The 17,504-nt window shown below is 31.3% G+C and overlaps 4 non-coding genes across 4 annotated transcripts; all 4 read right to left on the bottom strand.

Annotated features, from left to right (window-relative positions):
* Positions 1–2,208: 2,208 nt before the first annotated feature.
* Trnac-gca (transfer RNA cysteine (anticodon GCA)) lies at positions 2,209–2,280 on the bottom strand. Its single transcript has one exon. It is a non-coding gene; the product is annotated as a tRNA-Cys (tRNA).
* A 3,991-nt stretch (positions 2,281–6,271) lies between these two features.
* Positions 6,272–6,343, bottom strand: Trnac-gca (transfer RNA cysteine (anticodon GCA)). The gene has a single exon. It is a non-coding gene; the product is annotated as a tRNA-Cys (tRNA).
* Positions 6,344–9,412: 3,069 nt separating this feature from the next.
* On the bottom strand, positions 9,413–9,484 carry Trnac-gca (transfer RNA cysteine (anticodon GCA)). Its single transcript has one exon. It is a non-coding gene; the product is annotated as a tRNA-Cys (tRNA).
* A 7,032-nt stretch (positions 9,485–16,516) lies between these two features.
* Positions 16,517–16,588, bottom strand: Trnac-gca (transfer RNA cysteine (anticodon GCA)). Its single transcript has one exon. It is a non-coding gene; the product is annotated as a tRNA-Cys (tRNA).
* Between the last annotated feature and the right edge of the window lie 916 nt (positions 16,589–17,504).

Here is a 17,504-nt window from a genome sequence, read left to right as displayed (position 1 = left end):
ATTGTTCTTGTTGTTGTTGTTGTTATTATTATTATATACTTCCAAAGATATTTGTCTAAAATTTCATTTTAGTGAAAATTGGATAATCAGTCTGCTATTTGTTTTTCAGATCGCCAATGAAAGCAATACCGCACAGCATCCATAGGAGAGTTTGATAATGGATTTACAGCAGATATGATCGTAGAAATGTGTGATAATCTATTAATCATTACTAAAGGGAATAACCATAGTGAATGTTGAAAACTGGATTGAATTACTGACGATGTATTAACACGGTTTTGATTCCTTGATTCATACAAAAACCTCGTTGCATTTCTTTATGAAACAGGACTCCAGTCAAAGAAGTGTTTGAATTCTGTTTCGTATCCAACTTAATTGTGAACGTGTGTGAGGTATTTCTTAACATTAAACTTTGTAAGTGTTAAAAGTTCTTGGATGGTGATACTGCGATATTTTAAGTGCAATTTTGGAAATTATCTACTGGAATATAACATAATTTGTAGAAACGTGTGATTCATATATGATATAGGAATATTATAGTTGATACGAAAGCACCACAAACAGGATGATGGTACACAACAGACTGTCGGCTTCCTGGTAAGCAACAGTTATTGTATTCGATTCTTAATCATTAGCATTAGTTTAACTATTCATGACATTCTATAAGTACTTTTTGCGTACAATTTATTTTAATTTGTCTCCATGTATTGTGTTCTATTTTAGAACAAAATTTTTTGAAGTATACAGCATTTTGGTCATCGTGGCGTTTTAGTTTAGCGACCATGCTGTTAGTCCATGCTGTTTGTCCAAACATTTTACGTAATACTACCACAGCCAGACGCTGAGTCCGTTTAACATTTGGAGGCTTATTTGGAGGTCACTAAGATACTCTGATGTCCAAAGTACTTTTTATTTATGTATTTTTCTTATATTACACCGCATTTTACACTTACATTCAAGCGAAAATCATATTGCTCAAACAAGAGCATTTCATGTAATTTACACTGAAACGATTTGCAGACCGCTTGCATTAAGCATGGTATATGGTACCGATCGTCTTCGAGGTTATACACCACTAAATTATATTGGTCAACAATCATAACACTAGCCTCTGAGACGGGCGATAGCAAGGATTCAAGACTGGTCAAGTATTTTCCTGACTGATATTTGTCCTTCAATATACAGCAGACAAAAATAAAATAGTCTTTGTCCTCTTAAATTGTAAATACCCATACAAAGATGAATTTAAAACAACTGATTGGTTAATTTTTACACAATTGTTTTAATCATTTTCACTCCCCTCAAATCATATTATTGTGATATAAACAATTTGTTTTCATTGGATTATTGAAAGTAGTCACTTGCTATTGCGTCCAGTAAAAGCATTTTTTTTTGCCATTCATTTTCACGTTATTGTGGTCAAAGAGATAGAACCATGCATACGAAATTATCACTTTTATATTCTTATTTCATGTGTAAATGTAAAAGATTAATGTAATTACCATTGCAATAAAAAAAGGTAGATTAATTTTACTTATAGAGAAAGTAAGTAATGACGTACCGGGTATCTATATAATTGATATAATAATAAAACGTATAAAGTTTAGTAACGAAATGAATGCGGAGAAACCATTGATAGAAGCAGCATTTAATCAATCATCAAATAATGCGTGAAAAAGTTCTTCACATGGTAGCTGTCGAGCGTTAATTATTAACCTTGGCTGAGCTGCTTCTGTCAAGGTAGGCGATAATTGATCACATGGAGGGAAGACCGCTGGATTGAATCAATACTCAATGTAATGATTGTGTCTTTGAAAGCTGTCTTTTGCAGTTTTATGTGGATGATTGATATTAAAGAGTTATTGAACAAAAATGATTTACGTGACACTCTTTGACAGAAATAGATTTGTTTTATTACATGTTGTTGATTCCGTAATAGAAAAGGAGGGTTGCATATGCGCATGTCAACAGTGCCTTCTAATTTGGTATTATGTCTTTTAAACAAATTAATTAGAATATGCAAATTGCAAGTATGGGTACAACAATTTGCATGATTTTAATAAACTAACACATTCAGTCAAAATACAAACAACAAATTGTGCATGCTGTTTCAATTAATCATATTTAATTGCATTAGCATTAGAAAATATAAATGATAAATTAATATCATTGTGTTGTGCGTCAAAATTGAATTTTGCAAAAAGAAACAGGGGACACCCGGGTTCGAACCGGGGACCTCTCGATCTGCAGTCGAATGCTCTACCACTGAGCTATATCCCCTTGTTATACAGGTAATAGTTGTGATATTTTTAAAACATTTCGCATATTGATTGTATCCATGAGTTATCATACAACATTCTTATCTACTAGCATTACTTTACCATCACAGATAATACATTTTTGGCGAAGTATAAGTTGAATAATTTTAATATGATGAAATTGGATGCGACAAAATTTCGTTTTCAGGAACTTTACGGTAATAAAAATATTTCTGAAACGTTCTATTTTGTCTTAATGTCCTGAATATTCTGAAGCATGTAGATTTTGTCACTCAACACTTACCGTTTAACAGCAAATTATTACAAATAGCCAGTCGGTCGTACTGTCTGGGCTTTCTCTACACTGGTGGAATAAAAATGAGCAGTTCTTGTATGGTGGCTGATATGTGCCATTCATGTTTTCGCTCCGCGACCCCGTTGTTTTATTTCTAATATCTCGCTCCGCACCCCCGCAGGTCGAAGTTTTATTTTATACACTTCGCCCCGCGCCCATAGTACATGTAATAAGAGACTTTTCGCTCCGCGCCCTCACCATTTTAACTTGTTAATTGTCGACTTTTCGCTTGGCGGGGTCGCGGGACGAAAAAACGAATGGCACTAATCAGCCACCATAAAATTGCTTTCTCGAAAGCATTTTTGGAAGCCGAAAATGAAAGATAGTACACAACAACCAGTAGCCGAGTTTTGCGCAGCTGTGAACCCTTACTTACATACACAATTTCGTGTATTTATTTCTCTCCGTGTTACGTCATATGGTGCAAAACATGAGCAGAACTGTTTATTGTATGCCCAGTTCACCTACACATTTATTGCATTATAATTAAAATTGTTTGAAAGATTGTGCTGAAATTAGATCATTATAATTTTGTGAATTGTGCATCGCCGTCTAAGCAAGTAAGTTTTCTTTCCCTTTGAAAAACAGATGCGTTTCTTTTTATGTTACACACTTCATTATTTCTATCATGAAATGACTAGCACTAATTGTTTACTAGACGATAAAACATGTCAGATATACGAGTGTAAAAGTAGGAAATATTGATTCCAACAGAATAAAACAATGTATATGTCTTGTAAATAAAATGAAAATAGCTCATAAAGCTTACGGATATCATTTACTTTTATTTTTATGATTGTTTCATTGATTTCCTTTTCATCCATCAAATATTGACGAAGGAGAATAGTTACATGTCATTGATCTTTAAAGGCTATTTACTGAGGTCAAGAATCCTAAAACAGAAAACTGAAAGTCTTACAAATATCAAATGAAGCCCTGAAAATGGATAACTCTGCAAACTTAAGGATACATGAGCAAAGTACTCAGAACTAAATTGAATATCGATTGTTCGGGCGATTCTTTTTCGGATTTGAGTGACGATTTTTTTTCAACTTTTTTTTTGGTCATTTTGCACGATAAAAATGATAATCCTGGAAAGATGGATTGAGATATTGATATGAATACAATATTGATGTTGTATATAGAAAAAAAGATTCAGACTCGGGTTCGAATCTTGATTAAATGCTTTACCACTGAGCTAAATCCCCAATTTTAATTTAGAAAAAAAAATCTTTCTAATATTTATTTATATCTTTAATATCTTTAACATTGATCAGAACTATATACACGATTTGACTACATTCTCATCTATCTTACACAACAAGTTTATTAAAACTGACATTAATATTACACACGAGAAGGAAAGTACATTCTTTGTTTGGTTGACAGTTTGTATAAGTATAAAAGTATTTATGAGTATATGCAAATAATGTTGTTTCAAAGTGTACATACATGTTTTGGCCACATGCTCATTTACATTGAATAAATTTTGATGATAATCGAATTATTGCTTTGCAGTTTCAAAACATGCAAATCTTTAACTTATACGTTCCGATGTTAGGGTAATTATTCTAAATTTGCCTGTATTTTGCAAAATTATAAAAGTTACTATGAAGACTCCCTCTGACGTGATTTTTAATACGCGATTGTATTTTTCCATTCTGTTTAAACTGAGATAGACATTAATGACAAAATATAATATTTTTTGATCTACTAAAATACTAAAAATATGATTTTCCTGATAAAAGTCTACAATTTTAATTACGGAGAGTAATTATTTGATCATAAATGGTAGATATTCTATTTTATGACTATATAAAATTGTTATTATTGTGTAATAGATTTAATTTGTTTCAGGTCAAATAGTCCGAAATAAAATAAAAGGAAATTTGCTTATTACTATTTCAGGTTAAAGTAAAAATGTACACATAAATACGTACTTCCTGTAAGTGCATTTTTAATTGCGACATTTTTGTCTGCTTTATTCTATCACAATGAAGTCTTTAATTCTGCTTAAGCCGGTGCTAGGGGGCCGTGGACGGTAGTCTGCACTTGCCAGTACCGTCCATGATCAGGCACAATTAAACCGAGGCTGCAACATTTTCAATTTTGTAGTGTTGGGCTTTCTTTAGGGATTCTTATTTTCTCTATTTAAGTGAAATGTTTATTATAAAATAATGATATTTTAATAGTATTTCCTGTAGTAATAACAAATCATTTCCATGGCTACATTTAAAGACATCTACAATTTGTCCAGATCCTATCTTAACAAAAGGGCCACTAGTAGGAGACTTTGAGAGGTTCATCCATGAACTGTCCTTATCAAACCAAGTACTTGTTATATTCGTTTGCCAATTTATTCTATTTTCATTGCCCTCACAGAGTTTTACTTTACAGAAAATTCAAATAACATGTACGCATTACAATGATTGAACAATTTATTCAATCCCAAATTGTAATTGTAATTATATCTTTGAATCGTCTTGATACTCTAGAAACGAGTTTTAGTAAGGATGAATGGTATGTGGTACATGTTTATATTGTATGATTATAAACATTCTATCTTTCTATCTAATAGAATTAGTAATAGAAATTGATTGCTTCTAATTTTTCATACATAAATATTCAAATTTCAAGATAGTTGTAGAGAATGTCAAACGTGTTAATCATAAGATTCCCTCGGATAGATTAAAAGAAACGAAAAATAGTAATACAAGCCTATTCCTTTCAAATATTCTAGAGCTTTGTTGAATGTTACTTTGATATTTTGTATTTAAAATGAAGTACATCAAAGAATGCAGTCGTATTATTATAAAGAATACAGCTTTAATGATCGTTACATGTGAATCAATTTTTTGCATAAGAAACGTAATCAGCGGAAGATAACTCAATTAGAACAATATAGCATTGTGACCCCCCTGTTTAATTCATGGATTTGCTGCTATTATAATTCTCTATAGTCATGCACATTTTTTAAGAAAATTCTTCGCAATAGTCAAATTCTTCCTTCTTTGCCTTTGTGAAAAATGGCGATACTGTAGAATGTCTTTAATTTATTTGTATATTTATTACGTTTTGATTGTAAATGTTTGAAAGAATTTGTTGATTTTAAACCATTATAATTTTGAGTAACATGTTCTCTTCTCCTTTGAAAATAAAGATGTGTGTCTTTTTACATAAATTTTATTATAAAATTAATTACACTTACTGTTTACCAGACGATAAAATGTGTCGGGTATTTATGTGTAAAAGTAGGAAATATTGATACCTACATTACTACATTATAAAATAATACAAACGTCTTGTGGAGTTCGTAAAGATTAAAAAAAGAAAAGAATCATTTCCTGATTATTTCATTGATTTCCATTACACAAATAGGATAGTTGAACGTAAATATCTTAAGTATTATTATATAAATTATATATTATTATAAATTATAAACTATTGGATAAATTAAGATCTGCATCTTTCGAATCGGTGATTAAAACAACAAAGAATTAAGGTATTTTCTTTATAATGAAATTATATTATATGGACGAACAGTTGTTTGACTTGATTCCCAGAGTTAACATGAATTTAATTTAAATTATAAAAAGTAGACGAGTAGTTGTCACTTTGTACTGCTTTATATATTGTTCGTCCCAAGTTGCAAAATGTCAGGGGACACCCGGGTTCGAACCGGGGACCTCTCGATCTGCAGTCGAATGCTCTACCACTGAGCTATATCCCCATTGGACAAGTCATATTATTTTCCTATACTTATTCACATCTCACATATTGATCAAAACAATATACTACATTGTGTCGTATCTACCTAACACAAGTTCCTTTATAAATCGCATAAAAAGGAAAGTTAGAGGGACATTTAGATTACCTATAAATTAATAACGTATTAAATGTTTAGCCACTAGATGATTTTGAATTGAATTTTGATTATTTTCATATCCCTATTTTTTTATCTTAAATATATATAAAGATAAAGAATAACTATTACAAATTAGTACAAATCTGCAACTTTAACTTTCCGACGTTCCAACATTGTTTGTAAAATTATGCCAAATTTGCCCATATTTAGCATTTATAATAAAAACCCGTCTAACGAAGGAAGTTTTAACCAAGTTAAATCAACACCCTCTTCTTGAAATTAAGTTTGAATAATTGTTTAAAAAATATATCTTTATTTGTCAAGTATATTTGATGCTAAAATAAAACGGACCCGCATTTCAATTGCTTATAACGTGATTTCCAACATGCGATGGTAGGTTTAATCATGGGTTTAATATCCTTTTAAAGCTGATTTTGACATTAATTTCCTGATAAAAGTCTACAATTTTATTAGGAAGAATTATTATTTGGTCGTAAATGGAAGACATTCATTTTTTATGAATATATAAAACTCTAATCTTATTGTTGAATGGATAAAATTTATTTCAGGTCAAATAGTCCGAATGAAATTTGATTGTTACTTTTTGCGTTGATGTGTAAATTTTAACATAATTACTTCCTGGAAGAGAACGTAGCGTAAACATACATTCTAAAGTATGTTCTGTTTTTTCAGAATCTTTTGTGATATGAAGAATAATATTTCAATACTATGTTATATTAGTTAAAGAAATATTATAAAATAAATTTCATACAATTAAATACGTACTTGTGTATATCAATGTCAACGCCCAATGCCCAACAAAACGCAATGGGGTACAACTGACATTGTATGCACAATGATTTTTTTATAATTGAGCACCATATGAGCACCAGACATTGCGTTGGTAATGCAGCTGAATTTGAATTGAACAAATAATGATACGGTAATTGTAATTTTAGAAAAGGTTTATTTTTATTGTTTTCCATGAAGGTTGTTTAATGCACTTTTGTGAAAACAAAATACATGTAATAACATATGTCGTAAAAGAGAATTAACTGTTTGAAAGATGATAAAATTACAGCATTACCAGCGCGTAAGAACATTAAGTATTGATTTATGCAAAACTATATAAGCTCAATACCTACCGGGATTTATTTGTTTTGCTTGATTTCTTTATCATCAAATATTGATGAAAAATGTTGTTGTTTAATGATTAGTGTAGACATGTTTATAGGTCAATGAAACAAAGATTTATTGTGGTCTTGTAAAAGTACAAAGATGTATCGTTCAAAAGATCTAACATATTGAAAAACAATTCAGTTTTATTTGCTCATATTTGTTTTGTTGTTTGGGGTTTTTTCTGTTCTAAGGTTCATAAAAATCTCCATTTTCGCACACAACACTTTACATGTTTTAATTTACTACTCTACTTTTTGATGTAAGGATAACATGGATACTATTCGAAGCTATTTAAATCGTGTATACATATGTACTTGTATTGTTTTGTTATAAAATTTTGATTTTTAAGCTTTGCTAGGGCTTTGTCCTCCTTATCTTATTGGGAATCGAGACATAAAATTTCGGTTGAAGTTCATGCAATTATTATGTTTTACGTCTGCAATCAAAAACAATCATACATTGATCATAGATATTCATTATGAAATATGCATAATTATCAATCACCTCTTAAAATTTTCGTACAGCTTTGTTCTTCTGTCTTCAGTTTCATATAGGTATAAATGTAATAAACTTTTTATAATAAACATGAACGTGATAAACAATTAGATATCCATTTAAAACTACCGTTTTAAATATTATATGAGCATGTAGGATAAATTCGTTTCAATAAACTTACTCTAAAGAAGTCGCTTATGTTCAAAACTGTACATGTTATATTCAATGTCTGATAAACTTTTAAAAACGGATTCTTTTACATGTTCATCAGACTCAAACTATGCTCGGAGATTATGCAGAGACACAATAACTTCTGCTTTGGTTACTAGGGGCAGATCATTTGCAATATTTGTCTTATCTTAAGATGATAATATATAATCACCGTTTTCGTTAATCCGCGCCAATGAAAACACAAGTAGAAAATACAGGATCTATTTACAGGTAGTTCAAACCATGTGATTGTGTATGCTTTTTCTAAATTCAGACTGTAATACGAGGTCCTTATAAGCAATAATTTCTTATTAGCGTGCCCTTTACCCCATATAACTTTAATGTTGATATACTAGTTACAAATTAGTTGTTCTTTATAAACGAAAATTCGGTTACAGTTTAAGAAAAGACCGATTTTATGCTTAGTTTCAGATAGGGATAAATATAAACTCAAACAAAATACAAGATGTTATATAAGTATTATTTCAGCTCCAATCATTTAAACAGATACAATGACTTTAAGATTAAAATCCCTATAATTTAGAAAACTATAATCACTTTTTGTGACTGTTTCAGTTTTTCAGTTGTTTTTTTTTATTTTTACCACATTATAATAGGAAAATATCAACGAAACATATTTCTATTAGTGCTTGTTCTTCATTTGTTGCTTGACTATTCTAGGAAAATTTTCAAGGATACAAACCCAAGTTTTGCTAATTAAACCTTTTGTTTTTCCATGTTATAATTCTAAATATAGCTCGTTTACCATACTGACTGAGGTGTATATTACATTTATCATTGAATGTTTAATACATGAAATACAACGAAGATGTTAATTATAAAAATGTACTATTATATGAATTGCTTATATAAGTTAACATATATGCCAACATATATATATATATCCTTGTATAACTTTAATTCTAATAAAGAAAGGAAGGATACGGTTGTAAGTGTACATGTTTGCCACGGTTTAAAAGTGATCGAACCGGGTACCTCTAGATCTGCAGTCAAATGCTGTACAACTGAGCAAGAAAACGTAAAAGAAACAGGGGACACCCGGGTTCGAACCGGGGACCTCTCGATCTGCAGTCGAATGCTCTACCACTGAGCTATATCCCCATCTGTTTGTTGAATGTTATTTTCTCATTCTTATCATATGTCACATTGAAAATGTCCATATTTACCGTACATTGGAAGATATCTCCAATTTTTGACAGCCTTATCACTAGAGCTACTCAAAGTAGAGTAAAAGGTTTTGAAGTAACACATGAATACATAACAGCTACAACAGTTCTGATTTAAAGTGTATAAAGCTATATGTCTGCTGAAAAAAAATCATTGTTTGAATTTTAAAAGTGAATGCTTCCAATATGCTTGTACGTATAAAAGAGAATTGGAAGTGTATGCCTTAAATACCTTAAAAGCGGATGGTGCAGCTTAACAATTTAAACTATACTTAAAACAGCAGTATAATATTTTGTTCCTGTTTATGTACAATATTCATGTGTGTTAATTAACAGAGACATTCTATGTTAAAACTTTTTCGGGAATGAACCATATTATTATGGAAACAATCCAATTTTACTGTTGAATAATTTCATAAAAATATTACATAAGATATAGCTGTATACCCTTTAAGATAAATAACTGAGTATTTAAATGCATTTGTCTACACTTATAATATTCTTTTATTAATCACACAATATTCATTTGCAATATCCTGAGGAATTTGATGTTTCGTGAACTTGCGACTACACACTAAAAACTTAACATTTTATATATCGTATGTGTCTGGTGTTAAAATTAACGCGTCTCTCAAATTCTGTTTTCATTTATATGCATAGCTAAAATGTTGCAGAAAAATGTCTTAACATATTACTGTTTTACGAAAAATGCTTACAAAAGTGAGCACAATTTTGTCATAAAATGAAGTAGAAATTTTTATTTAAATATTATATTGTAACCCATATACCATGTTTTCCTAAAACAAAAATACACTTTTATTTTCAAAACAGAAGGATATATAAACTTTCATTTAGTGCCAAATACGTGTTCTGTTGGAATATATCCAAGATTATGGATTTAAAAAAAAATCTTCAAGAGATAGTGTGTTCTGTAAAGAAAGGAAATTACTTTCATTTGTTTGGTTTTGATCGGATCGAAGCGCTTTAAGATATGTGTCTTATATGTGTGCTAAAATAAGGTCCATACGTATGTTACTTGATGTCGGTTAATGCTTTTTTCACTAACAGGTTTCATAAATGACAAGTTGTTGACTTTGAACAGTATTTTGTCAGAGTTAGGCGTTTCTACTGATGCGCTTGGAGGAAGTAATCATGTCAATATCTTTACAATCATTTTAACAAAGAAAATAGAAAACGACTTAAATAAAGCAATTGTCGAGCGCAATCAGCGCGTTGTTAAACATACATCATAATTTTAAACAAACACAAAGTAAAACAAGAGGCTCAAACAAGAGACCTTTGCCATATAGTCTTCTTCAAACTATATACATAGCATCGTGGAAAACAAGTAAAAAAGTCATCCCCAGAAAAATACTGTTACCCGGGGCGTTAGCGTTTGTTAAGAGTACATGTATGTTGAAACTGACGGATTATTAAACAGTTTTGATAGAATTGAGATTTTAGAATTATCTAAAGTCGATAAACAACTTTCATACATGTATATATATATATATATATATATATATATATATATATATATATATATATATATATATATATATATATATATATATATATATATATATATTCAATGAGGTCACACACGCAGTAAAATGTCTTAATTGTGGGTTAGTATAATAACATTATATACCTAATATACCAGCATCTCAAATAGAACAGAATAAAAAATGTCATATTTAGAACATAAAATGTAACTAGAGTGCCAATAGATTGTCCTAGAAATGTTTCATATTAGACAAGACTTTGTTGATGAAGAGGAAATTTTATCAGATTATCTTCACTAATGATGCTTTAAAAGTAGGTTGTTATGTAAATTTGAAAATCATCTCAAAACAGAGTTGATAATACGAGTGCACTTGTCCTCTTTTGCTGTCTTAGCAGTTTCAATTAATTGCTTCAGTAATGGTATTTCAATGCATGCGTTCATCTTTAAGGTTGCAGTTACATACAATAAAAGTGTAGCCTAGAACTCACCATCTAGTTTGCCTTTACTTCTAACAATGTATAAATCAAAGCACTGAAATTCCTGGAAACCAGCGAAGCTTATCAATCGGAATAACAACGTATCTTAGTATTTAATTAGTGAACTGCTGGTTGTAGAAGGTCAAATTCAATCGGTAGAAATAAGCAAATGTTTTACAGCTGAAATTCTGATCTGTTCTTATGTTGATAATTGGTTTGTATTCTTGCTTTAACTATAAATAATCAAGTCATTCTTTACTATTTAACTGCAACAGATGTCATTTAATATAATAATAGACACGCGTCTTATTTGCCAAACCATAAATGATAGTAGGTTGATAGCGAATCACATCGTTTCAACATGTTAACCAGTTTTGAACTGCATGCACTACAACCATTTTGCAAATTAATAGCATTAGCGGCATGACCGAGTGGTTAACACGTCGGACTAGTAATCATATAATCTCTATAATAATGGACTCAAACACCGGCAGCGGCAAGTCGTTGTTTCCTTAAGCAAGAAACTTAACATTCATTGCTTAGTTCTGGTTGCTTCAAGGAACACGCCCGTTTAACTCACAACGAGTGAAAAATGTCCATCGGTAAAAATGTTGTGAGCAACTTCCGTTCCTCGTTGTGAGCACCCATCTATGACGAGTGACACGATAAACAAGGTGGGTTTTTCATAATTTTTGAAGATTACAGACATTTATGTAAAAATATCGGAATGCAGTTAGCTAGCGATGTGTTTTCCGAGTATGCACATGTAAAGATAGTGCCTGTTGGTGGACAATTTGATGGAAATACCGTGCGACGCAGTCACTCGGGGTAGCTGGAAAACTGGAGACAACTTCTCTTTGGACCTAATTTAACATTAAAAACGTCGATTCTGTTGACGTTTTGTGCATTCTAACCTAAAACAGATGCCCACAAGTCTTCAGCGTAAATTATTATCTGAAAGTCTTCGTAGAAACGAAGATATACTCTTTTTTGCTTTAATCCTCGTTGTGAGCACCATAACCTCGTTGTGAGCAAGACAAGCGCAGTGCTTGTCTGGATTTAATATGTTATTCAAATGGCAAGAATACAATTTTCAATCTACCAAAAGCAATCAAAGCGTTTTTGTACAATAGTTTTTCTTTGCAATAGTTCTTCTTTTTCTTTTTTTGAAAATTATTCTTCATATTCACAAGTCATCAGATTAACAGAAGAACTAATAAGTGGAGGTAAATCAGGTATTTTATTTCGTATACTCTAGTGTGGCACGAGTGAACATCACGGGGTGTTAATGAATATTTCAACAATTTCACAATCTGTGTGATACATACATACATGTGTTTATCCTGAGCTGAAGACTGACCAAGTTATGTAAAACAAGAACTATCACGGTAAATTGACAATGCCCCAGAAGTGGTGCTTTGTCCTTTGATTTATGGACCAGATAGATTATTTGTTTTTGGACAATTAGATCTTCAATGTGAAGGTAATTCAAGGTTAAGGTGAAATAAATATAGGTCAGTTGGAAGGTCTTGTCTAAAGGGGCATTGTGTCCAAATATGAATTAATTCCACTTACTTATAAAGAAGTTATGATCAATGTTAAAGTTTTTGGATGTTCTAGAAGGTCATTCACGGTACAAGGTAAAAAAAATACAGATCAGTTTGAAGGTCTTGCCTAAAGGGGTGTTGTTTCCAAATATGAGTAGAGTCCGTATACTAATAAGGAAGTTATGACCAATTTTTAAGTTTTTGGACAATTTGACCTTCAAGGTGAAGGTCATTCAGGGGTCAAGGTCAAAAGAATATAGGAAAGTTGAAAGGCCTTGTCCAAAGATGTGTTGTGCCTAAACATTATGCCAGGACATTATGGCCAATCTTAAATGTGTTTGGACAATTTGACCTTCAAGGTAAAGGCCATTCAGGGGTCAAGGTAAAAAAATACAGGTCCGTAGGAAGGTGCTAAGGGAAGTTGTGTTCAAATATGAATCAAATCCGTTTACTAATAAGGAAGTTATGGCCATTGTTAAAGTTTTCGGACTGACAGACGGACAGTTCAAAACTAATAATGCCTCCCTTTGGGGTATGCACAACGTCTTGCAAAGAAATGCTGCTGTGCAAAAACGTTTTAATTGCTGTGGTAGATTGAAAATTATATTTTCACCATCTGAATTACATATTAAAACCATACACGCACTGCGCTTGTCTTGCTCATAACGAGGTTATGGTGCTCACAACGAGGATTAAAGCAAAAAAGGGTATATCTTCGTTTCTATGAAGACTTTCAGATAATAATTTACGCTGAAGACTTGTGGGCATCTGTTTTAGGTTAGAATGCACAAAACGTTACCAGAATCGACGTTTTCAATGTTAAATTAGGTCCAAAGAGAAGTTGTCTTCAGTTTTCCAGCTACCCCGAGTGACTGCGTCGCACGGTATTTCCATCAAATTGTCCACCAACAGGCAATATCTTTACATGTGCATACTCGGAAAACACATCGCTAGCTAACTGCATTTCGATATTTTTACATAAATGTCTCTAATCTTCAAAAATTATGAAAAACTCACCTTGTTTATCGTGTCACACGTCAAAGATGGGTGCTCACAACGAGGAACGGAAGTTGCTCACAACATTTTTACCGATGAACATTCTTCACTCGTTGTGAGTTAAACGGGCGTGAAGGAACGGATTCGAAAATGTAACTATACGCACAATGTCTGTATAAAACAAGTTAATAGCTCTACCACTTATACAAATACTGTTCCGAATTACTTTATATTTGATTTGATTTATATTATTGAATTGGAGAAAATAATGCTAGTATTTTAAAATGACTTAAGTTCATGCATTTGTTTCCTTTATTGAATAAGAGAAAATGATGCTTTTTCAAAATGAATTAAGTTCAGGCATTTGTTACTCGGTTTCTTTGATGATTAAAATGTTGATCGGCCATCCCTATGATAATATAGTTATATTCATTTTCTACGTCTGTTTTTGTGCTGACATAGAAATTCTAAAATATTACTTAAAAACAGTAAAGGCAATTTGTCCGCTCGCTAGTTGATGTAAACATTTATACATTGATGCAGATTATGATCGTAATGACCACAAGTAATGTGTCACTGTTACTTTTAAAATGTCATTTTTGTAACCATGACGTAATAAACAAATTTCTGTGTCAGTTTTTTCTGGTAAGGCTCAGTTTCTCAAGGAAAGACAAGGTCGGCAATTAGATTCATTCAATTTTATTCAAAATATAATATATTTCCTTCCCTTTTTAAAGAATAAATACATCTAAATTTTGCATTTCTTTCATTTTCGAAACATTTTTAATCGTAACACAACAAAATATGGAGAAAATGCAAGGTGCATGTCATATCAATGATTGTTTCATTGACTTCTTATTTTCTGTCTTTAAAGCCTGATGACTCTTTCATCAATAAGATAATTTGTTTTGTTGTTCTTTCAAAGAAATTTCTCTTCTGAGATTTCCCAAAATGCCCATTTCCAAAAGGGCATGATAACATTTGTCTTGCTGCACTGCACATTCGTAATAATTCCTTGCATTTTTGAATGAATCACATAATGAATTACGTGTTATGTCCGGAAGAGATTTTTGTTTTGCTTATTAGTCAGACCAGTTGTATAATGCGCATTTATACATACTTTGTTTGAATATTATGCGACTATGCATTTTTAACAAAATGGAATAAGTTTATCAGTAATCTTTTGTTTGTACTTGAGTGATCTTGCAATATAAGTTCAAATAGAAAAGTAATACACATCAACACCAGGACATGTTTACAACATTTTATTTATGTTTGCTAGTCTTTTATTTTTTACCTTCACCAGGATCTTTGACTGATCTTTGTTAATGATTATTATCTTGTTTTGCTATGAATAACATGGTTTAAATAATTAATTCAGTATGAATTTATAGCATTGTATACCCATATGGAATGAATTTATATGCCCGAGTAATAAATTGTTAAGGTATCTAAACATTTGGGTTTGAAATATAATTTTGATATATTTAATTTAAGCCAGGTAATCAAAGTTTAATGTTCGCCCGTTTTGATATTTGTATTTACATAAGTTTGTATTCAACATATTCAATTTACTCACATTAGTGATAAATAATTTCGAAACCGAGCAAAAAATGTACAATAGATGTAAAGAGCTGAAGATGCATTCAATCAATACTACGTGCTCTTTTTAACAGTGTTTCTTGGAATAATATACATGTATATAGTTCGGTATAATTCATTACATCATACAGAATATTATAATAATGATTATATTCTAGTTTTCATATTGGGAACTGCGTCAGTATGTGATATTGAGAAGTATTATGACAAAAGGATACTGGTCTGATAAAGGACACATCCGTCTTCTTGTGCAAATCGTGATGCTACAGTGACAAGAAATACGCTGACAAGTGTTTTTCATTTTATTTCTATATCAACAGATGAAATATGTTTGCCTTATGCGAAATGTCATATTTTAACTTACTTGATTGTTGTTTGCCGTATAAAACACCACAACGTCAACGCGAATCAATCATTTGCAAATTCCCATGTAATATACCTGAAGCATTTTTGTTTTGATGATGTATACATATTTGCGCATGCTTAGACACAAAGGAGCGATTTCAATAAGCTGCAGGCTCTTACCACGCTCGAACCTTTATTGAATTAAGTCAACTAATGAATATGTAATTAATCATATACTGTATATAATGATGGCATTGCGTTAAAAGATGCTAACACGTGCGGGAAAAAAGTCATTCAGTATAATTTACATATTAATGGGGACAGAAATGTATCATATGTACAACAAGCATGCATTGTGTATCAATAAAATAATGTGTGAATAAGGGAATATAAAAATTAAATCATTATTTAATTTATTTATTTCTTTATGTGGTTCATTCATTATATAGCTTTTTGCCGTTATGTTGTTCTTTTTGGTGGAAATTAAAAATGATAGGGGACACCCGGGTTCGAACCAGGGACCTCTCGATCTGCAGTCGAATGCTCTACCACTGAGCTATATCCCCTTGTTATCTTTCAAATGTCTTTATCTCTTTATAAACGTTTATCTTTACTATTGTAACACATGTTGTCTTGATTAAATTAATGCTATCGATTTCCCCATAGATAGCATAAATACTTGCTGTAAACCAATTTCTGTAATTATTATCATCATATTTCGCATTAACCTTTTACTTGCTAGTACTGTTGAGAACAAAAAAATGGCCATTTTAAGTTTTATTTATGAACAAGGAAATGGCCATGTTGTTTTCTAACAATCTGAACTACCAAAGATAAGTATGCACAGATAAATCGTTTAGCACATGTAAAACATTTAAACCAATATTGACACATCAAAAGCATTAGATAGGATTGTTAACATCTGACATTCTCCAGGCACTAACAAGGTTTTGAACAACATACCTCCCAATTACTTGGCGGATATTTTACCATGTCGCTAAAAAGCTAACCAAACAACACAATTGCTGTTGGCAGTCGAATAAACCTAATGATATTATTATTAGTTCAAATGAGAGGCAACGCTTCGAATATGAATGTTTTATGTAATTTATGCAATTGAAACTTGATGTTATAAGTATTGTTCAGTAAATTTTATATTCCATGTTGTTTTTTTTTAATCTTTTGCAAACGGAACCATTTTGTAAGCTTTTCATTAGCATTTAAATGCAAATATGCTTATCTGATGATGTTGGCAGCAACTTGTAAAGTGTCACAGAGGTCCTTTCTGTATGCTCGTGGTCTGCACGGTTTGCTATTCATTTGGCACATGTGCACACTTTGAAAATTTCCCTGAAACGATGAATAGTATGTTTAGATTGGAAGATGACTATGTCCATGTAAAGTATTTAGCTATTGTCCAATATACAATATGATAAATATTGTTTCAAGTAGAAATGAAAATGCTTTAACAGGAGGCCATTT

Source organism: Ruditapes philippinarum, unplaced genomic scaffold (genome assembly GCF_026571515.1).
Source record: "Ruditapes philippinarum isolate M1 unplaced genomic scaffold, ASM2657151v2 ctg787_1_1_1_1, whole genome shotgun sequence".
In the NCBI taxonomy this organism is placed as follows: Eukaryota; Metazoa; Mollusca; class Bivalvia; order Venerida; family Veneridae; genus Ruditapes; species Ruditapes philippinarum.
Note: the sequence above shows the minus strand (reverse complement) of the source record. Positions and strands in the feature narration are given on the sequence as shown.